This window comes from Crocodylus siamensis, chromosome 6 (assembly GCF_052110815.1).
Source record: "Crocodylus siamensis isolate JL-2025a chromosome 6, ASM5211081v1, whole genome shotgun sequence".
Classification (NCBI taxonomy): Eukaryota; Metazoa; Chordata; order Crocodylia; family Crocodylidae; genus Crocodylus; species Crocodylus siamensis.
In genome coordinates, this window is record NC_143400.1 from 16447830 (window position 1) to 16468442 (window position 20613).

At 47.5% G+C, this 20613-nt stretch overlaps 1 protein-coding gene across 4 annotated transcripts in view; it reads left to right on the forward strand.

Annotated features, from left to right (window-relative positions):
- Positions 1–675: 675 nt before the first annotated feature.
- The window catches only part of DEDD (death effector domain containing), a 37495-nt gene continuing 17557 nt past the window's right edge, over positions 676–20613 (forward strand). Inside the window, exons 1-2 of one of the 4 annotated variants that reach the window (XM_090056422.1) lie at positions 709–754; positions 2297–2421. The gene's annotated coding sequence lies outside the window, so the exon portion shown is untranslated. Of the gene's footprint in view, positions 755–1180; positions 2233–2296; positions 2422–20613 lie in introns of those variants that run through there. The other 3 variants (XM_090056423.1, XM_090056424.1, XM_090056421.1) reach the window with 3 other exon arrangements.

Sequence of the window (20613 nt, forward strand, 5' to 3'; positions counted from 1 at the left end):
GCTCTGCAGACCAGTGCTTGCTCCCCTCTCTCAATAGCCCCTAGCAGAAATAATCCCAGGGCTAATAATTTGATGTAAATGGCCGGAGAGCAGAAGCTGTGCCAGGCGGAGATGAACCAGCAGGGATTCATAGATGCTGGGGTTGGAAGGGACCTCAGCAGATCATCGAGTCTGACCCCCTGCCCTGGGCAGGAAAGAGCGCTGTGGTCAAATGACCCCAGCCAGATGCCTGTCCAGCCTTCTCTTAAAGACCTTAAAGGATTTTTTTGCAGGGGGATCTCTGGTCCCAGGTGGCTGGACCAGCTCTCACATGCAAGGACAGGTCTTGATAAAATAAGGCAGCTGCTCTTTCAGGGGCCTGGAGGCATTTCTTGGTGTCAGGCATATGTTCTGTTTAAACACAAGGCCATGCGTCACTCCCCTCCACCCCTGCCCAGCTGGCCTGGGAGGTCTCCACCCCTCCCTTCAGGTGCAAGGTGCCTGCCCGTCTGCCCTCACGCAACATGGCGGCCACCTCCCCACGCTCCCTAACGGGAGTGAAGCTGCCCCTCCAGACCCCGGATGGAGCTGCCAGGCTGCCCTCGACCAAGATGGCGCCGCCTCCAATGCTTCCCAAGGGCTGTGAAGGCAGGGGCGGGAGCCCGGATGTGGGCGCCCCTCAGGGGGCGGGGCCGGGTGCCCGGATGTTCCTCCTGCTTCAGACGGGGAGAGAAGCTGACGGATCCAACATGGCCGCCCGGGTCCAGAGGAGAGAGTGAGCGAGGCCTAGTCAGCCCAAGCCCCGGTTGGCGCCGCCCGGCAGCAGCGGGGCATGGGCCAGCGGCACTAGGGACGGGGAGGCCCCGGGGGCCCGGGCGGGGGGGCGCAGGCCCCGGCGGGCCGTTACCCGGCGCTCGGAGCGAGGCGGGGGCAGGGCGCCCGGCCCCTACCTCGGGCCGGGAGGGGATGGGGGGCGGCCCGGAGGCCTGAGCCCCTCAGCCAGGAGCCCCCAGGAAATACCGCCTCTCCTGGACCCCTCGTCTCTGCTGGGGGGAGGCAAGGAGCCAGGTGTGTCTGTTGGCCTGTGGGAGAGGAGAGGAGAGGAGAGTCTGCAGGCTGTGAATTCAAACCAGGCGTTTATTAAAAATACACGGTTTTTTTTGTAGGGGTAGGGGGGTGGGGGGAGGTTGGGGTGACGGGTTTTTTTTTTTTGGTCCCAGCCTCAGCTCAAACCAGTTTTCCTGGCCTGCCAGGAGAGAGGGCGGGGAGGGGGGAGGAGAAGGCAGGGAGAGAATTGCTAAGCTGTGATCACATGTATTAATTAATACAAGGGGAGGAAAGCTGTGATCATAGATAACGAAGGAGCGGGGAAGGTTTTTGGGACCCTCTTTGGGCAGCAGATCTACGGGGTTTGGGGGAGTTCTAAATCTGGCGTTTGGGAATTTTCGGCTTAGTTTCTGGGAGAGTCAAATATTTAATTGCTGCAGTTAAAAGAAGGACGAGTCTGGCAGCTGTGCGGTGAGCCGGCTGTTGGGAATGTGACGCTCCTCGTCTGCGCTCGGAGAGGGGCCTTTTCTTGGACGAAACAGTATTAAGGGGCAGGGGGAGGGAAACTAAAAGTGACCATAACAATTTAAAAATGAAGCGGAAGGTACGGGTTGAATTTTAAAATAATTCCCCGTTCTGTTAACCTTTCCTTGGGTATCGGTGAATTGGTTTTGAACATAAGTTTTGCAGAAATTATATTATTATTATTATTATTATTATTATTATTACAATATTAAAAGAAGAAAAATTGAGGGGAAGGAAAAGTAGGTGGGAAGCTCATCTTATTTGCAAGGTTAATGACAAGGTGTTAGCCGTAAAGAAATGGGCAAATCAGAGCTTTAATGCAAATTGTATTTTTTAAGAGAAATGACCTAGAGGGTACGAATTTGATTCTTTTCCTCTTCCCTCCCTCACGTCAATGACTTTTTCAGTGAGGTAGGCTTCAGAGTTTTTTGGGGGAAAACCTTTGGGCAACTTCAAGGCAAGTCTACCAGTTTTTCAGTATTTCATTCTGCTCATCAAACTTGAGAAGTTAGACTTCCCTGACCCAAGAGCCATATGTCAAACAGTTCACAATTTTTTATTTAATAAGAAGTAAAGTGAAGGGGGTTATAGAAGACTACTTAAAAATTCATGGTCGGCCACTGTATTCAAATCGCATCACCGGAGAGGATATAAGCAGGAAAGGAAGCACTTCAGATTCAGGTTGGTTTTTATATATTTTATAGTATGGTAGTGATTCATTCACTTCTGTTTATCTCCCTGGAAGGTACGGTTAGCCCAAGTGGAAATAGGCAGAATATTAGGTCTTGTGCTGGTCTGGGTTCGTGAGACTGACTGGGCCTCCAGCTGAAGCATTACCCAGCGGATGTGTAAAAGTTTCCCTTCCATCGGGTAAGCTTTAAATTCCAGCTAAAACAGAGTAAGTGATTTGGATTGGGGGGGAGGGGACAGAGGACAGTGAACCTGGTTCTCAAGCCAAGGTGCAAATACAAGATTGTTCGGACAGAGTCCAGTAACCCTTGTGTCTTCCTGGACCCCAGAACAATTGTGGAAAGGTCTTTTGCATCCTGCCTTCTAGAATAATGGAACAAAGGAGCACTCTATGGAGGCTCTGGCGCTTGAAACATTTGAAATGGCACCAGAAGGCTAGAAGCGTGCCCCCAAAGTGTGGAGCTTCAGCTCATTAAGGTAAATTTTAGAAGGTGCAGAACCCTTCAACAGCCTGTGGGAAGGCTGAAGGACAATATTTTTTTATTGGTTTCATTTTTTTTTTTTAGGGTAAGGCTTAACTTCCAAAACTTTGGGCAATGGCACTATAGGCGCGCACAGCAGGGAATCCTGTTGTGGAGGTGAAGGGAGGGAGCATACTTTGTGTATTGTATTAAGTTTTTGTGCTGTGGTCCAGGGAATAGGGCACTGTACTTGGAGTAAGCTGCTTGAGCCAGATCCTGGCTCTGGTTCTGACTTCCTATGTTATTGTAGGTTGCATTGCCTGGCTGACTTAGGCCCCAGTTATCCTTTCTGTACAGTGAAGAAGATGAAGCTGACTTTCTTTGAGATGTGTGTGTGGCAAGTGCTCTCAAAACAGTGTGCGATTAGTCATGGCCAAAGTGCAGTTCAGAACATTTATTTTCAGAAGCAGTTTGGGTTCTGATAGACTTCCTTTCCTCTAGTGTTAAGTCCCAGCTCTAGTTTTGACCCTGAATTCTAGCTACATGCCACTCTGGTTACCACTTGCGCAGACATTATGTTTTGTCAGCTCTGTTTTTGGCTGTGTCGGCCCTGTGTACAGTGCAGCTCTTGTCTGGTTACAAACTCAGTTAGCTGTGAGCTTAGCTGTCTGTCTGCCCAGCGTAGTTAATGTTTCATTTATAACCCTAGTTGCAGCTTTGCCCCTGTCTGCACCCTGGCCTTGCAGGTGACTAAATTTCTGTAGCTATCTATCTGGACAAACTGTTAGTTTGCATTTTGGAGGGATCCCTTGTTTGCCTGTACAGCCAGGTTGTCCTAGCTGTCATCACAATAATAGTATCTCGGGGCGCACTTCCCTGCTTACTGCTGTTCCTGCTCCAGTTACACACCCTCCATCCTTGGCTGAGGCATTATGGGGGATCACTTGGATACTACTCTTAAGTGATATACATGCTCAGACTTTGTCTATGGCAGGGTATTTCTGCAGGCAAATAGCAGCTGCTGCAGAAAAGTCTCTAGAGCATACGCGTCTCTGCATGCTTGTGCTGGATCTGCAGGCTCCACTGCCCAGCTATGGTGGAAGGGAGTAGAGTGCACCCTCAGGAGACATCACAGCTGAAAGGACCTCAGCAATGGGCAGAAATCTATACCTGTCACCTAATGGCAGAATCCTTTCAGTGGGGGAGATGGTTATTCTGCTGGCAGGAAATAAAAGGCACAGAGCACCTACTAGTGGGAACACATTTTTCCAGCAAAACTGTGCAGTGTTAGATCAAGCTTTGACGAAGAGAACTACCTAGCTCGCCAAGGTACACTGATATTATGCTGCCTACTTGTGCTAGTATGCATAAAGATCCAAACCAGACTGATATAGGTGGCTGTGCTGTGAAAGAAGCTGTTAGTTTGGGCACCAGCCTTTTTGTAGGTATCAGGTCAGGGGTGGCGGTCATGAGCAGCACACAGAACTACAGTGGTGGTTATCGGATGTACAGATCTTTCATTACGTGACATTGGAGCCAGCTGTGAAGTTGCTTTTCATGATAAAGGCCCTTTGCACTGGAAGAAAAAATCATTTGTCATTCTATTTTTCCATGTGGTTCTCCCTCACAGGGTTACTGATGGTTTGTAGCCCATGTTTTAAACGCTTTAGTTGATGTGCTTCCTTCTCTGATAGGCTCATCCCCTGCACACATCACCCAGAGCAAGCTTTATTATAATAGGTTATGACATTAATCTGGCATGGTAAAAGGAGGGCCTCAGCTATAATAAGGAACTTTGTAACTGTAAACTCATTTGCATACAACACAAGCATCTTTAATAGCTGCTGAGCAGGGGTAGTTGATATAAAATAGCCAGGGCCTGTTTGCAGTTCAGCTTTAAGTGTTAGTAACATCAATCCTGCTCTACCCAGGAATGACATGGCCTCAAATAGTGTGGATAGGAGCAACCACAGGATGGCATTGTTTTGTAAGCTACTGATATTGCCATGCTGGCCATCAATCCTTGTGGTCATGTATCCTTTTTTGCTGAGAGCAACAATACCTATTGCTGTAGGGGCAGGCAATTATTTTTGGAGGAGGGCCGCTTACTCGGTTTTGGCAGCTGTTGACGGCTGTGTGGGTAGCCCTGCCCCTTGACAGGTGCCCCACTCCCTGGTCACCATCTTGGGACCAGCACCAGTGAGGCCCAGATTGGGGTGCAGGCTGGCAGAGGTCTGTGGAGGTGGGCTGGACTGCACCAGCAGGGAGGGGGGAGCTGGCCCAGCTCCATAGAGCCCCTACCAGCTGGGATCCCGCGCTCCTGCCACCCTCTCTGGGTCCCGCCAGCACTGGCCCTGGGACACCGGTGCAGGCCCCATACTCCCACTGGCTCCCCACCTGCTCACACCTTGTGCCCCCCAGCCTTGCGGTATGGGCAGGGGGGCAGCACACAGCCCTGACCCCTTCCTTGCTAGCAGGGAAGAAGCTGGTGCTGAGCACAGGGAAAAGTGGCCCTCTGCCTGCCCCATGGCTGGCAGCCCACGCAGAGCTGTCTGGAGCAGGCACAGGCAACCCCAGGCAGGCTGCGAGTGGCTGCAGCATGGGGCGCTGGCCATGGGGCAGGCGAGGGGCTGCTTTTCCTCTTGCTCGGCACCAGCTTGTAACCCGCCCCACTGTCAGCCTGGCCGTGGGGCTGGGTTACAAGGTGGTGCTGAGCACAGTGGGGTGGGGAAAGCATCCCCTCCCTGCCCCATGCCCAGCACAGGCAGGCTGCAGCTGCTTGCAGCCCGCATGGGACTGAGGCACTGGGCGGGGGGAGGGGGATGCTGTCACTTTTGACAGGAACCAAGGGTAGAGAAATAATACTAATTTTCTACACTTTTTTAGGGGCCCTGCGGGCCAGATAGAATGGCCTTATGGGCTACATCCGGCCCGTGGGCCATATTTGGCCCACCTCTGCTGTAGAGGAAGGTCCAAGGAACTCCATAGTGGACAATTGGGGTTATAATAGATGTTTCTTATCAGCAGTTTTTCATGATGGCTTCTACTCAAATCCTTTCTTGAACTTTTGAGTCACAAGTGTTTTCTTGTTCAGGCCTACTGAATTTGGGGTTGTGCATGGCTTTGTTCTGGCAAAAATGGAGGCATTTCTCTTGTCTGTCTTCAGTTGATGATGCTGAGGATTGTAGGTGTTTTTCAGCTGATGCAGTGGGATGTCTGTGTAGAGTCCTGGGAATTAGGAGGATATATTCATCTCATTACAAAACAGCTAAATATCCAAGCTATATAGCTGAAAATCTATGCAAGAACCTAGTTGCAGTCTTGACTGTCATTTTATAGCCTTGCTTATCTGCTGGATGAAAACACCAACTTGCATGTGTATCTGAGAGCCATGTGTCAAGTGTGCTGTGTGTAGAGATACTCAGTTTCTAACATGAATTGGGGAGATGACTGGAGTCTGCTCTGCTGTGAAATAGGACCCTACTTTAACCATGTTAGTGGCCCTTCTCTTACAGACCTTAAACATGATGTGAAGAGAGAATCTTTTAAAACCAGTTAATGTAAGTTGTTATTTTTCCTACTTTGATCTATGTAGGATGCATGAAATCTTTCTTTTCTGCTTGCATTTTGTCTTAAATTTCCAGAATATTAACTGTACTTCTAAATGCTATCAGTGATGATAAATGGTTTCTGCCAAAGCAGGTGCAAAAATTGGATCACTGGGCAATACTTCCCAAATCCAGATGAAAAGTTGTGTGTTGTACCCATACCATAAATCTGCTTCCAAGCGGGCAATAGGAAAGAGAGACTGGCTATAAAATGGAGGCAAGATGAGGGATTTTTTTTATGCTGTAGCTTTTGCCATACAGTGTTTTAAACTCTGTTTTAAAGAAAAGACTTGAAAGTGCTGATCACGCTCATGCCCTGCTAGCATGCAAATAATCATAGCAAAGGTTGGCCAGGAGACTAAATAAGATGTTAGTTTCTTTCCAGTAACTTGTTCTCACTGATCAACTTATAGTATTATGATCTGGTCAGTCAAGCGTTTCATTCAGTCTTTAGATAAGAGACTGAGCTTGATTTCTCTTTTTTTGAGAATCCTAGAGGATACTTCTGGGCTACACGGGAGATAATTATCTCTGATAATAGCACTTTCTCAGGATGAGAGCTTAGTGCCCTGTCCTGGAGAAGCTCAAACATTGTTCTTAGCTGTGAGTAGGTCTGCTGAAGTCAGAGGGACTATTGGCAATGTGTGAAATTACATCTGTGCATAAATATGAGGTCAGGTCCATGATTGTAAGAAGGAAAGCCCTTGTGTGTACTTTTGGCTGTATTTTGCCTAGTTACTTAAAGTGTTTCCCCAATACAATTGGTTTCCTCCTGTTTGTGTGTGTCATTAACACAGCAGTAAGGGGACAAAAACACTCTTAAAAGAAAAAGTGATAGCAGAACTGTAAGAGTGGTAGGTCAGCAGGGGGACATGCTGGTTGGTGGCATAGCAGAAACGACCTGAAATTGGATTTTTTTTGTTTTTGTTTTTGTTTTAATAACCTCTTCTGGGATTATGAAAACAAGATCTTACGCTTGTTCTTTTGTTCACATTAGCATTTCAGTTTGGTCATAACATTAAAATTAGGAAATTACACATCCAGGCTGTTGGATAGTTTTGTGAATTTGTTGTTGTTGTTGGTATGTCTTGTGGCACATTCTTTGGTGTGGGGAGACCTGATTTTTTTTTGGCAGGTGGAACACTTCTGTTTTCTGTTATGAGAAGTGACTTCCCCTTCCCGCCCCCCCATGCTTCTGAAGCTACATAAGGTTAAATCCTAATAGTACTTAAAACAAACAGATAGGTTTCTCATTAATATTTATACGATCATGAAATTATTGTCCTGTATCTAAGAGGTGGACTTAAGGTTGCTTTTGGAAAGTTAATCTTGTGTTTCCTGAGTTATGCGCCAAATGCCGACTACAGCTTTGCCTTGATACGACCTTGAAGGTATTTTGTATGTAATTTCTATGGATGTTTAGAGGATAAGGTAAACCTGTTACTCCATGGAATATCTTTTTTGCCAATTATTTTGCCAATTTAGAAAGTGAATACTTTTGAGAGAAAAAATTTCAAGAATGTACTTTGTAGTAATAGCCAAGTAAATCTACGAAAACACGAGCCAAAAAAACTTGAGCCACTGAACTGCCAGCTGCATTGTAGCTGTAGGAAGCTGTTTTCTGTCTCAGGTTATCTTTAACTGCATCTTTCTGTATAATCATGACTCTTGGTTTACAAGACCTTTATGGAATTGTAAGCCAGGGGTCATGAGGGGGGGAAGGAAGTGGTGTGGGTTGGGAGCAGATTGAGGCCCCCACAGTGGGGAAGGGAGTGGGGCTGGGTATAAGGCTGAGTCAGGCGCTACCCAGCAGGGACAGAGCGTGGGGTGGAGCTGCAAGTGGCTTGTCTGGTAGGGGGGGAGGTGCAGTTCCTACTGCTGCACACACCTCCAGGTGCACCCCCCCACGCCTCCCCCAGATCTGTGCATGGGGCAAGGGTGAGCTGCTGCTGTGGGCTGGGAATGGGTGCAGCACCGGACTCTTCCCGGCAGGGGAAGGGTTGGCATGGAGCTGTGCTTGGGGTGGTGATGGCACTGGGAGGAGGAGCTACGATGAATTCTGGTGTGGCTGTATCCCCCATTCCCAGTCCAGACACGACCCATCCCTCACACTACCCATCCCCCACACCGGGAAGAGTCTGGTGCTGCCCCTGGCCCCAGCCTGCCCTCGCCCTGCCCACAGATCCAGGGGGCATATACGCTCCATGCCTCCCCTGGGGGGGTGTGCAGCTATGGGAGCCTTACCCCTGTCACCCAGACAAGCTGTGGTTCTGTCCCATGCTCCATCCTGACTGGGCAGTGCCTGCCTCAGTCCCAGTCCCACTCCTTCCATCACTGTGGGGGCCCTTCTCTTTCTGCTTCTTTCCCCACAACGGACTTACCACCTGGACGCTATTCTCCAAGCTGCCAGGTTGGCTGCGTGCATGGTGCAGCTGTGTGCCCGCACGCGGCATTTATCAGCGACATTAATGGCTACATCAGCCAAAAAAGCCAGTTGTCGATAATATCAATTTTCATTTTATCAGTGTTGATTCGATCTGAACTGATGCATCGATGCACCTCTAATAATTGGTTAAGCAGTAGTTATCAAATTCAGTTCTCTAGGATGGCAGTGATATGTGGCCGAGACATTTTGCCTCCTGCATGCTAGGTATTGCTGTACCTAGTATTTTTTGTAGCCAAGTTGCAAAGAGCTAGTCTTACATGGTTACAACAGAGGTGAGAGAGATCTGTGATTCACCATGACTGCGCAGTGAAAATACTTGCATCAGCATGTGTATGTGCACGCATGCATGCATGCCAAAAAGAGTATACTCTGAAGAAGTGGGCAGTTAACGTCTCAGTGCCTGATGGGTGTGTGTATATAGTGGGAGGGTATTGCCGACATACTGCTGCCACTAAGATGCCCTACCGCATGGAGACTTGGGAGCAAGGGGGATGAGCTGAACCAGTTACAGGCTCAGCTCTGTGCATCCTGTCTGTACTACAGGCTTTAATGCCCTGACTGTAGGAGAACAGCCATGGCGCCTCCTAGGCTAGTAACAAGAGTGCAGAGCTCTCAGCGTGCAAGTCTCATATCGTCAGAGATACCATCAGGATAAAATTGGATGTCTATGGAATTCTTCCTACTTTTTGATAGAAGCAGGAAGCTGCAGCTAAGATAAGAGACCAAAAGAAATGTATGGTCTTTTGGCAGTTTTACTTTATGCATTTGCCAGTGGTTTGTATAGTCTGTTGCGGCTGTTCCTGTTGTCAACTTCCCCTGTTTGTATTGGGTTTTTCTCTCAGCTCTGGGTAGGGGAAGGGAAAGGGGGCGGGGGTGAGTTTTAAAGATATACAAATTGGTTAGAAGCTTCAGGATAGGTGCAAGACCTGAAACTACTTTAACTAAATCTCAAGTTCATGGAGTCCGTTTGATCATAGAGGCAAAACTATAAGAGCAGGTCTTCACATGGTTTATTATATCAATAAGGAACTATGGCAGCTAACGACTTGGCCCCATTATTTTTTAAACTAGTCCATGCAGTTCATAGGTGACAAAATTATACCTTTAATTTATTTTTAAACTTTAGTGAGCTGTTCCTTCTGCCTCTGTGAGCTTGCATGCTTAGGTGCAAAACATCCCTAAAAGAAGATGAAAGGATTCTCAGAGTCTGTGTTAGCTTTCTATGATTCTATATAGCCAGATGTTGGAAGGGACCTCAGGAGGTTGAATCTAGTTCAACCCCCTGCCAAAAGCAGGAGCATCCCTGACTAGATCATCCCAGCCAAGGCTTTGTCAAGCCGGGTCTTAAAAATCTCTAAGGATGGAGACTCCACCACTTCTTTGGGTAACCTGTTCCAGTGTTTTACTACCCTCCTAGAGAGAAAATTCTTCTTAATATCTAAACTTCCCTTGCTGCAACTTGAGACTGTTGTTCCTTTTTCTGTCATCTGCCACCACTGAGAATAGCCTACCTCCATCCTCTTTTGAACCTGCCTTCGGGTAGCTGAAGGCTGCTATTAAATCTCCTTTGTCTCATCTCTAGACTAAATAAGCCCAGTTCCCACAGCCTCTCCTCACAAGTCATGTCCTGCAGCCCCCCACAACAATTTCATTGTCCTCTGTTGGACTCGGTGGCACAACTGGACACAGGACTCCAGATGTAGCCTCACGGTGCTGAATAGAGGGGGAAAATAACTTCCCTTGACTTACGGGCAACATTCCTACCAATGCAGCCCAGGATGCCATTGGCTTTCTCGGCAACGAGGGCACACTGCTGGCTCGTATTCACCTTATTGTCCACTGTCACACCAGGTCCTTTTCTGCAGAGCTGCTGTCTAGCCAGTCACCCCCAGTCTATAGTGGTGCATGGACTTGGTCCATCTTAAGTGCAGAACTTTGCTCTTGTTCTTGCTGAACCTCATGAGATTCCTTTTGGCCAAATCCTCCAACTTATCTAGGTCACTCTAAATCCTAGCCCTGCCCTCCAGCATATCTGCTGCTTTCCACAGTTTGGTGTCATCTGCAAACTTGCTGAGGGTGCACTGTATGCCATCTTCCATGTTGTTGGTGAACAAAACTGGCCCCAGGACTGACCCCTGGGGCACTCCACTTGCTACCAGCTGCCAACTGGACATGAAGCCATTGATTACTGTCTGAGCCTGATGCTCCAGTAAGTTTTCTGTCAACCTTACAGTCCATTCATCCAACCCATACTTCCTTAGCTTGCCTGTGAGAACGGCTCTGTGGGTGTGGAGTACCGTGATTTTACTAGGGCTTTTGATAGTCTCCCACAGCAATCGCCTTGCCTGATCAACCTGATTGCTTTCTGTGACATCACTTGCCCTGGGGAATCCATGCTGACTGTTCTTAATCACCTTTTTCTCCTCCAAGTGCTTGGAAATGGATTCCTTGAGGATCTGCTCCATGATTTCTCCAAGGACTGAGGTGAGGTTGACTGGTCCATAGTTTCCCTGAATCCTCCCTCTTCCCTTTCGTAAATACGGGCACTATTTTTGCCCTTTTCAAATCATCCGAGACCTCTCCTGATCACCAGGAGTTTTCAAAGATGATGGCCAATGGCTTTGCAGTTGCATCAGCCAACTCCCTCAGCACCCTGAGGTGCATCCGATCCAGCCTTCTGGACTTGTACACGTCCAGCTTTTCTAAGTAGTCCCTAGTCTGTTCTTTCAGCACTGAGGGCTGCTTGCCTCCTCCCCAAACTGTGCTGGCCGGTGCAGTAGTTAGGGAGCTGCCCTTGCCTTTGAAGACTGAGACAAAAATGGTATTGAGCACTTCAGCCTTTTCTGCATCTTTTGCCACCAGGTTGCCCCCCCATTCAGTAAGGGACCCACATTTTCCATGATCCTCCTCTTGCTACTGAAATACTTGTAGAAAGCCTTGTTACCCTTCACATCCGTTGCTCGCTGCAACTCCAACTGCGTTTTGGCCTTCCTGACTTCATCCCTGTATGCCTGAGCAATGCTCTGATATTCTTCCCTAGGTATTTGTCCAAGCTTTCACTTCTTATAAGCTTCCTTTTGTGATTTTGTTCACTGAAGAGTTCCCTGCTAAGCCAAGCTGGTCTTTCTGCCCTACTTGTTAGTTTTCCTGCACATCAGGATGGTTTGTTCCTGCACTCTCAGTAAGACTTCTTTAAGGCCTCATAAAAGGTTAAGTTCTTCTGATTTGGGTAACTGTGAAATTGGCGGAGAGCTAGGTTACAAGGAAAGTAGATTTTCTTTTATAGGCTGTATAATGGAAACCCCTGATTTGAAGTAATACAACAGACTTGCATATCATTCCAGAGTATTGCAGTAATAAGGAACAGCCCCCTGAGACTTCAAGAGAGCCAGATATTTTTTCAAGATGAGAATTTTTGTGCAGAAGCCTCCACTTGTTTCTGCCTGGAGTGCACAGCATGTTGAACAACTCCATGGCTTCATGCTTTGGTTTTTTTCCCCCCTTTAATTACCATTTGGCTCCCAGGTGTTTGTTTTTTTTTAAAAAAAAGCAGAACAAACTAACACCATCCTTTTGTGTGTCATGTAATTTTTTTTTTTTTTAAAATAAAATCCTAATGTACTTGAAAACAATTCGATGAAAACAGCAAGCCCTATTTAAATGAAGTGTGAGTGCATAATTCACTTTACATTCAAACCTTGCTTTACAGTGTTGGTTTTCCAGAGCATTAAGGTAAAGCAGCAGTGTTGAGCTCACCTGTGTCCATGGGCCAGATCCAGACTGTGTGGCTACTCGCAGACAGATCTGGATGTAGTGACAATGGGGTGAGCAGCAGCATAGGGCTTAATGCAGCCATCGCTTTTTCTCCTGTGAACTTCCAGCAGTGATGCTCGGCCCTGTGGGTGGGTGAGACAGCTTCTTGGGCCAGATTTGGGCTGCATGTTTGCCACCCCAGAGCTAAAATATGATGACCAGGAAGTGAAAGTGGCCAAATGTATCCAGTAAACACAAATGAGACTTCTTATTTTTTGTAAAATTACTTCTGAAATGTGGGTGGCAAATTTGTTAATAAGGTCTCTTTGCTCCCCTGGTGTGTGGGTAACCGAGCAGAATGAAAGTTAAATACTGGTGTACCTTCAGTCAGGTACTTTGGTGTCATATCTAGACAGATTGTAATGCAGCTGAAGTAGTATGAAATGCTAGAACTGGGAGCTCCAGGTGGAGAAGTGTTACTGTACAGGAACTGTCCAACCAAGGTCAGCAGGTAATCAGCTGAATAATAATTGAACAGCTTCCCCTTCCAGGAGACCTCTAAACATACAAGCGTTGAGACTCACAACTGTCCAGATAGATAGCAAACGTTACCCTCTTTTTTTGTTGACTGTAGAATATGCAACCATTTACCCACCCATTGAAGAGCAGTTCATTTGGATTCAGTGAGATTTTTTTAATTGGATTCCTAGTGGTTTGTCACAATCTTGAAATAAAGTGTTTGTGGGAACGGGGAGGGGGTAGAGCTCAAAGCTCCTTGCTTCCCCAGCACCGACTCCTGTGCTTTTCATGTCTAGCTTTGGACTAGTCTTCTCTTCTTAACATATGAGTTACAGTACCCTAATTTCAGAGAATGTGGCTTTTTTTTGAAAATCAAACCTGGCACAGATATGGGATTTAGACTTTTTTGTTTTGTTTTATTTTTTTAACTCTTCCACTTATAAAATCATCTTTGTTTCTTTAAAGATTCTAAAGTATTTATAAAGAGGAATCTTTTTAGCCAGTGTTGAAAAACAGCCATCTCTAGAGAGGAAAGGGATACCTGTTAAACTGTACAATATGCATAGCATGAGAAACACCATGTCCAATTTCAAGTACTGGGTAAATGTAGTTAGGCAGTATGGAAATTTGCTAGGTGAGAATTTTAATCTGGGACATAGACTAACCATTTTTCTGGGATTAGTAAAAAGTAGTTTGTGTTCAGATGAAGAATCGGTGGTTTAATTTTTTACAAGCAATACTGGTACACTTAATCTGAATTTCTAACACTGCTAGGTAAATGTTTGTCTGTCCCTGTTCACATTCCTGTTCAGTACTTGAACAGGATCTAGTTATTCACTTGTGAAAGGAACTTTGAAAGCAGTGCATTAGAGCAGTGGTGCTCAACCCATGAGCTGGATCTGGCCCCTGGCACTACTGTCTGGCCTGCACGGCTCCTCCTCGATCTGTGGGAGACCCCCCAGGCTGTGGCCCTATGCATAGGGCAAATGTAGAGGGCCCAGTCCTGGCCGGTGGAGGTAGCCCATGCTGTTCTGGCCTGCGGGGCCAAAACTGAACACTGTTGGGATTAGAGTAGTGCACAGATTGTATGCATGTAATTACTGGAGGTCTCAGATTGACAGCTCTGAGAAGAAACATTCAGTGGTATAAAGAACCCTATCATTGTTATTCTCTTTAAATAAAATGGATAAAATCATTGATGACAACAGAGGAGAGTCTGGCCTTTTCTCTAGGATAGTTTTATAATAAGTTCCCCACTGAAATGAAAACACCTCCATGTTCATGGTTACAGTTTAGCAGTGAGTGTCTCCCTTCTTTCAGTTTACAGTGGAACATGAGATAATATTCTTATTTTTCAACATGTTATTTCCACCTTTTCAGTATAAATTTAGTTTGTTTTGTTTCCATTTTGTTCTCCAGTGACTTTGGAGCAGGCTGCCCAGAGAGGTTGTGGAATCTCCATCTGTGGATGTTTTTAAGACCAGGTTAGATAGACATTTGCCTAGGATGTTTAACTGGAGATGATCCTGCCTTGTGCAAGGAGTGGGACTAAGAGCATTTCCACCCCTACTATTCTATGGTTCTCTTCGTGCGGAAACTCTTGAGATTGCGCTGTCCAGTGGCCATAGCTAGAGTTCTTGTTGAGCATGGAGACTACTCTGATGGATGGGTGCCTGCCCATTGGAGCTGACTTGATTACTCAAGTCTGTTGGGTGCCTGCATGTTGGAGCAGACTCAGGTAATCCAGTCTGCTGGAGTGTGGCAATTACTGTGCTCCAGCAGCCTCCAGCATCTCATTTATCAGAGAATCATTGATTCGGAAGGGACCTAGACAAATCGTCTAGTCCGACCCCCTGCCATGGGCAGGAAGGAGCACTGGGGGTGGCAGGGGTCATAAGACCCCAGCCAGGTGCCTATCCAGTCTCCTCTTGAAGATTTCCAGGGAAGGTGAGAGCACCACCTCTCTGGGAAGGCTATTCTAGGCTCTGGCCACCTTCACAGTGAAGTAGTTCTTTGTAATATATCACCTAAACCTATCCTCCCTCAGCTTGTGGCCATTGTTCCTGGTGACTCCAAGGAGGGCCCTGGTGAACAGACTTTCCCTGAGTCCCTGCTGGTGGCCCCTGATAAGGTTGTAGGCAGCCACAAGATCACCTCTCAGCTGCCTCTTGTGGAGACTGAAGAGTTTCAGGTCCCTCAGCCTCTCCTCATAGGGCTGGTCATGGAGGCCCTCAACCATACGAGTGGCCCAGTGTCTTCTGCTTCAAAATGGTGGCAGGTGTGCTTGAACCAGGTGCTGGATGATTGGAAGGTAGCCAATATGGTCCCCATCTTTAAAAAAGGGAGGAGGGAGGACCTGGGCAACTATAGGCCTGTCAGTCCTACCTCAATCATAGGGAAAATCTTTGAGAAGATCATCATGGAGCACATCTGCGATGGGCCGGCCTCAGGGATGATGCTTAAGGGCAACCAGCATGGTTTCATTAGGGGGAGGTCATGTCAGACCAACCTGATTGCCTTTTATGATCAGGTCACAAAAGCCTTGGATGCAGGTGTTGCTGTGGAAGTAGTCTTTCTGGTCTTCAGCAAGGCCTTTGACACTGTCTCCCACCCCATCCTCATTAAAAAATTGGACAACTGTGACATTGATGCCTACACAGTCAGTTGGATTGCAGATTGGCTAAAGGGTTGCACTCAGAGGGTGGTGGTGGATGGGTCGTATTTGACCTGGGGAGAAGTGGGCAGCAGAGTTCCCCACGGCTCGGTCCTTGGGCCCATGCTGTTCAATCTCTTTATCAGCGATTTAAACGAAGGGGTGAAAAGCACCCTGTTTAAATTTGCTGATGATACCAAAATTTGGGGTGAGGTGAGCACGCTAGTAGGGAGGGAAAGACTGCAGCAAGACTTAGGTTACAGGGGTGGGCTAGCAAAAACAGGATGGGTTTCAATACTGACAAGTGCAGGGTGCTGCACTTGGGCAGTAGTAACCAGTAGCACACTTACAAGATGGGAAACTCCCTTCTTGAGAGCACGGAGGCAGAAAGGGATCTTGGAGTCATTATTGACTCCAAGATGAACGTGGGCCGACAATGCAAGGTCACGGTTGGAAGGGCTAACCTCACCTTGTTGTGCATCCACAAGTGCATCTCTAGCAGGGACAAGGAGGTGATCCTCCCTTTCTGTGTGACACTGGTCAAGCCGCAGCTGGAGTACTGTGTCCAGTTCTGTGCGCCCCACTTCAGGAGAGATGTGGACAACATTGAGAGGGTCCAGAGGAGGGCTACCGGCATGATCTGGGGACTACGGGGCAGACCCTACAATGAGAGACTGCAGGACCTGAACCTGTTCAGCCTTCACAAGAAAAGGCTGAGGGGGGACCTGGTGACCGTCTATAAACTCACTAGGGGGGACCAGAAGGGTTTGGGAGAAACCTTGTTTCCCCTAGTACCCCCTGGCATGATAAGGAATAATGGCCATAAGTTGTTGGAGAGGAGGTTTAGATTAGACATCTGTAAGAACTGCTTCACAGTTAGGGCGGCTAGGATCTGGAACCAACTTCCAAGGGAAGTGGTGCTGGCTCCTACCCTGGGAGTCTTTAAGAGGAGGCTTGATGCCTACCTAGCAGGGATCATTTGAGCCCAGTTTTTCTCCTGCCCTGGCAGGGGGTTGGACTTGAAGTTTTGTAAGGCCCCTTCTGACCCTACTTCTATGATTCTATGAACCACCACCATTTTGAAGCATGGGGATGATGATACATGAGATGCTGTGGCGCTTTAATAAGAGCAGCTCTGAGAGCTGCTCCATAAAATGCCTCTCTTTCCCTGCCCCCCCCTTCCCCCCCCCACCCCCCCCAAAACGCATGTAAAAGGTATGTGTGCAGTCAAACAAGGTCAAGTCTGCATTCCCTCCATGGATCTCTAGACATGCCAGACATGAATCTGGTTACCAGTCTGCAAATTGCTGTTTTGGTGAGGGTGCAAAGAGTCATAAATGCTTTTTCTCTCACGTTTTGACAGCTTACAAAGAACTGATGATAGTTGGGTGTTTGGCTTGATGGTTCTTCCTGACAGTATGAGGACCATGCACTGCTGAGAAACAGTATAGTATGGAGACCCCAGACTTCTGCATTTTTCTGCTGACCTCTGGCATGTCCCTTTGTATTCCAGGTGGATTGAGAATCTCTGTGACTCTTCTAAGATCCTTGGGTCATGGGTGTACTCTGCACCATCTTGAAGTTTAATATGTAGAGAAAGTAGAAGTTAATCTCCTAGCAGAATCGTGTTTCAGGCCATCCCTGATATAAAAGGTGGTTCCACTGTCAAGGGACCCTTCCAGCTCAGTGGGACAGCATAATGATAGCAAGCTGTTCACCTGCTGTGCCAAGCTTCAGTAGATGATGTGCAGAGGGGCTAGGAGCATGTCACCATGACTGCCATCCAGTTGCAAGTTTAGATGTGCTATTTGAAACATCATAAATGCAGTAGAATCAGTGGAATATTAAATGTGTTGCTGGAAATGCCAGCAGAGAAAAGGGACTGCATAGATAGCCAAAAAGTGGTCGGTCGTGGTAAATATGAGTAGGCCCAATAAAAAGTTGTCGCTTTTTACTTTACAGGGAGCTGGAAGTGGACATTGGGAAGGGGCTTGTCTCGGGCAGCATCGCTCATTGCACAATCCCATATAAATTGAATAAATAGGCATTGCTTTTCTGAACCTTGCAGAAGTTATCTAGAGGGAACAGTAGTAGTAATAAAAGGCACTTCTTCAGCACTTCGTATTGGTGGATCTCAAAGCACTCTGCAAAGGAGGTCAGACTCACCTTTGTTTAACTGAGGGCAGCAGAGGCACAAATTAATCTGTTTCAGAGGGAGGCTTCCAAGGCCAGCAGAGTATTAGCAGAGCTGAGAAGGAAAAACCCAGATATTCAGAGTCCCAGAGCAGCGCTCTAGCCAGCAACATCTTTTTCCCAGTCAGTGGTAGTTCAGCTCCCCTTTCAGTGGGCTCCATCTGACCTGTAGTTTCACAAGAACTGAGGATGTGGAAACTGTTTTTGGTGGCTGTTGTGGAAAAGAAAGGAGGTCAGAGACTCCACAACTTGCTTGTCAGGCCGAGGTGTGAAAACTCACTGGCAGGAATCCCGATGAGTCTGTGTTCTGATTCCAGTGTCCTGAGCTTCAGTAGTCACTGCTCTAATTGGTCTGTTCTCATTAAACTCAGGTGTTCAGAGCTTATGTGGCCCTAGACTCATTCCATGCAGCATGGAATACACTAGGCTTGAGCCTATGACCTTCAAGTCTTACAATTTTGGGGTGTTTAGATCACTGTGTTGCACCCCCACACACACCTTTTCAGAGAGGATGCATATACAGGTATAAAGGCACCTTAATGTAGCCTGTTTATTTGCAGATCAGAAGCTATTCTGATAAGAGGCACCTTTGTACAGAGAAGTGCATTCCCACTGGAGGTGGCACTAGTAGAATCCTAGTAAAAACATCCTTAACTGGGATAGTTGGAGTTCTGCAGAATTAGTTTTAGTGAACTTCATTTAAGTTCATGGCCTTGGGATGAAGGGGGGGGGGAGGGAAAGACAATGCACTTATCTATACCTGATGTAAACAGTGCTTGATGATTGCATGGAGTGTGCCGGTGTTAGCTCTGAAACTGCTTGCTTTCTAATAGGAGGCTGCTAATCCCACAGTACTGCTAGTACCATGTACTTAACAAAAATCCTGTGAACATCTTGCTGTCATATCACCTTTGGGACAAGGATCTTGCAGCATTTTAACTCTGTCAGAGTGCTCTGTAGTTAGGAAAAGTGTAAAAAGGATTTGCCCACCAAGAAAATGGCTTGATTCTAGGTTGGAATGTGACGGAGCTGCTTAGCATCTCAGGCTAACGACCCATAGCACTTTGGAGCCGGAAGTGAGTAAATCTTAGTGCTTGCATAGCTTCTTGCATCTTCAAAGCACTATGCAAACGCTCATTAATCCTCCCACCATCCTGCGAAGTAGGTCAGTGTTATCCTCAGTCACTCACCCAAGGCCAGATTGCGAGTCTAATAGAGTTGGGAACAGATGGTGGAGGTGCCTGGTTCTCCATCTCGTGTCTCCTCTGCCAGACCGTGTTAGTTGTCTGAATACCGGACCCCAGTGGGGCTCATTGTGCTGGAGGTGCCCCCATGCTGAGCTGGTGAGTGAGTGCCCTCTTTCCAGGCAAAGTTCTTTGGGTAGATGTAATATCTTTTATTAAACTAACTAAATAGTTGGGGGAAAAAATTTCTTTGCAAGCTTTTAGGCTTTCTTTCCATGTGGTCTCTGCTACCTCCTTGTTTCTGTGTTTGCTGTAGACTAGATATTGTGAAGAGAGGCTGTGCACTACATGGGAAAAGTCTGCTTTTGGGGTGAGACCATGTTTTGTTCCTTGAAGAGAGAGGCAAAGCGCAGTTGGATCAGTTGAGGCTTGCAGCTATGTCAGCTGCTTCCGCAGTCGGCTGCAGAGGCACTGAGGTTGTATAGGCGCCAACACCTCTAGTCGGGGTGCAGGTTGAAACGGAGGGAGGAGTGGATCCAGGCATAGGGCAGTTTCCCTGCTCCCATTGCTCTTTTCCTTCTCTGTACTTGTTATCCAGCTGAGGATGATGCGCCTGGGCCTGCTGTCTCAAATTAGGAAATACTGCCATGTCAAATTAAACTGCAAGAGGAAGTTAGCACCCTTACCCCCGTGAAAGGGGCAGAGGACCCTTCAGCAAGGGAGGCCGTGTTTATATGATGTAAGTTAGCACCATGCAGTGATTCCCTGTGATAGCCCTGCAACCAGAAGCAGTGTGGTTGTATCAGGGTAGTTCTGATGCTAGATCAGTATCTTCCTGGTGCTGATGCTGCATAGATAGATGCACCCCAGAGGAGTACAGGGCCTTGGTCGGGTATGGTGCTGGAGAGGACCAGACCCTTGATCTTGCTGGACTGAGGAGCCAGTGCTTTGAGGGCTGTGATGGCAGTGCCACATGGGCATAGCCAAGCTGTTTGTAACTGAGGTAGCTTGCATAAAGTCTACCTGCAGCAGCATACATGTAGCTTCAGTTTGGAAAGCATGCCAGAGAAGGGCTGTGGTGACCAGTCAGGCAGCTGAGCAGTGACTGCAGTATACTCTGGGAGAGAATAAAAGTAAGTTGGCTACATGAAATGCCTGCCTTCAGGCTGCTGGATCTTCCCAGGCTGAGGGGCTGCAAAACATATACCTGCACAAACACTGCCTTTTGGGTCTGTCCTAATGCTGATGCTCTAAACCCGCCACTCAGTAGAGAACGGGCCCAGCAACTGGGTGCTTTTACTGCTTGCTGTCCCTCCAGTTTCACCTACTGACATGCATCTCCCAGTGTTTGTCTTGACTGTTTAACTTGGGCATTGCTCAATTCCTAGTGCCCTCTTGCCCTAGTATGGTGTTTCCAGGCCTAGCAGCCTGACCTAGCAGCTTTTGCTTGGGCTAGTAACTGACCCACTTTATGCCGAGGATGCAGGATGTATCACTGGAGTACCATGTCCTTTGCTGCTGTTCTGCAGTGGTCCCCCCCGCCCTCAGATGGATG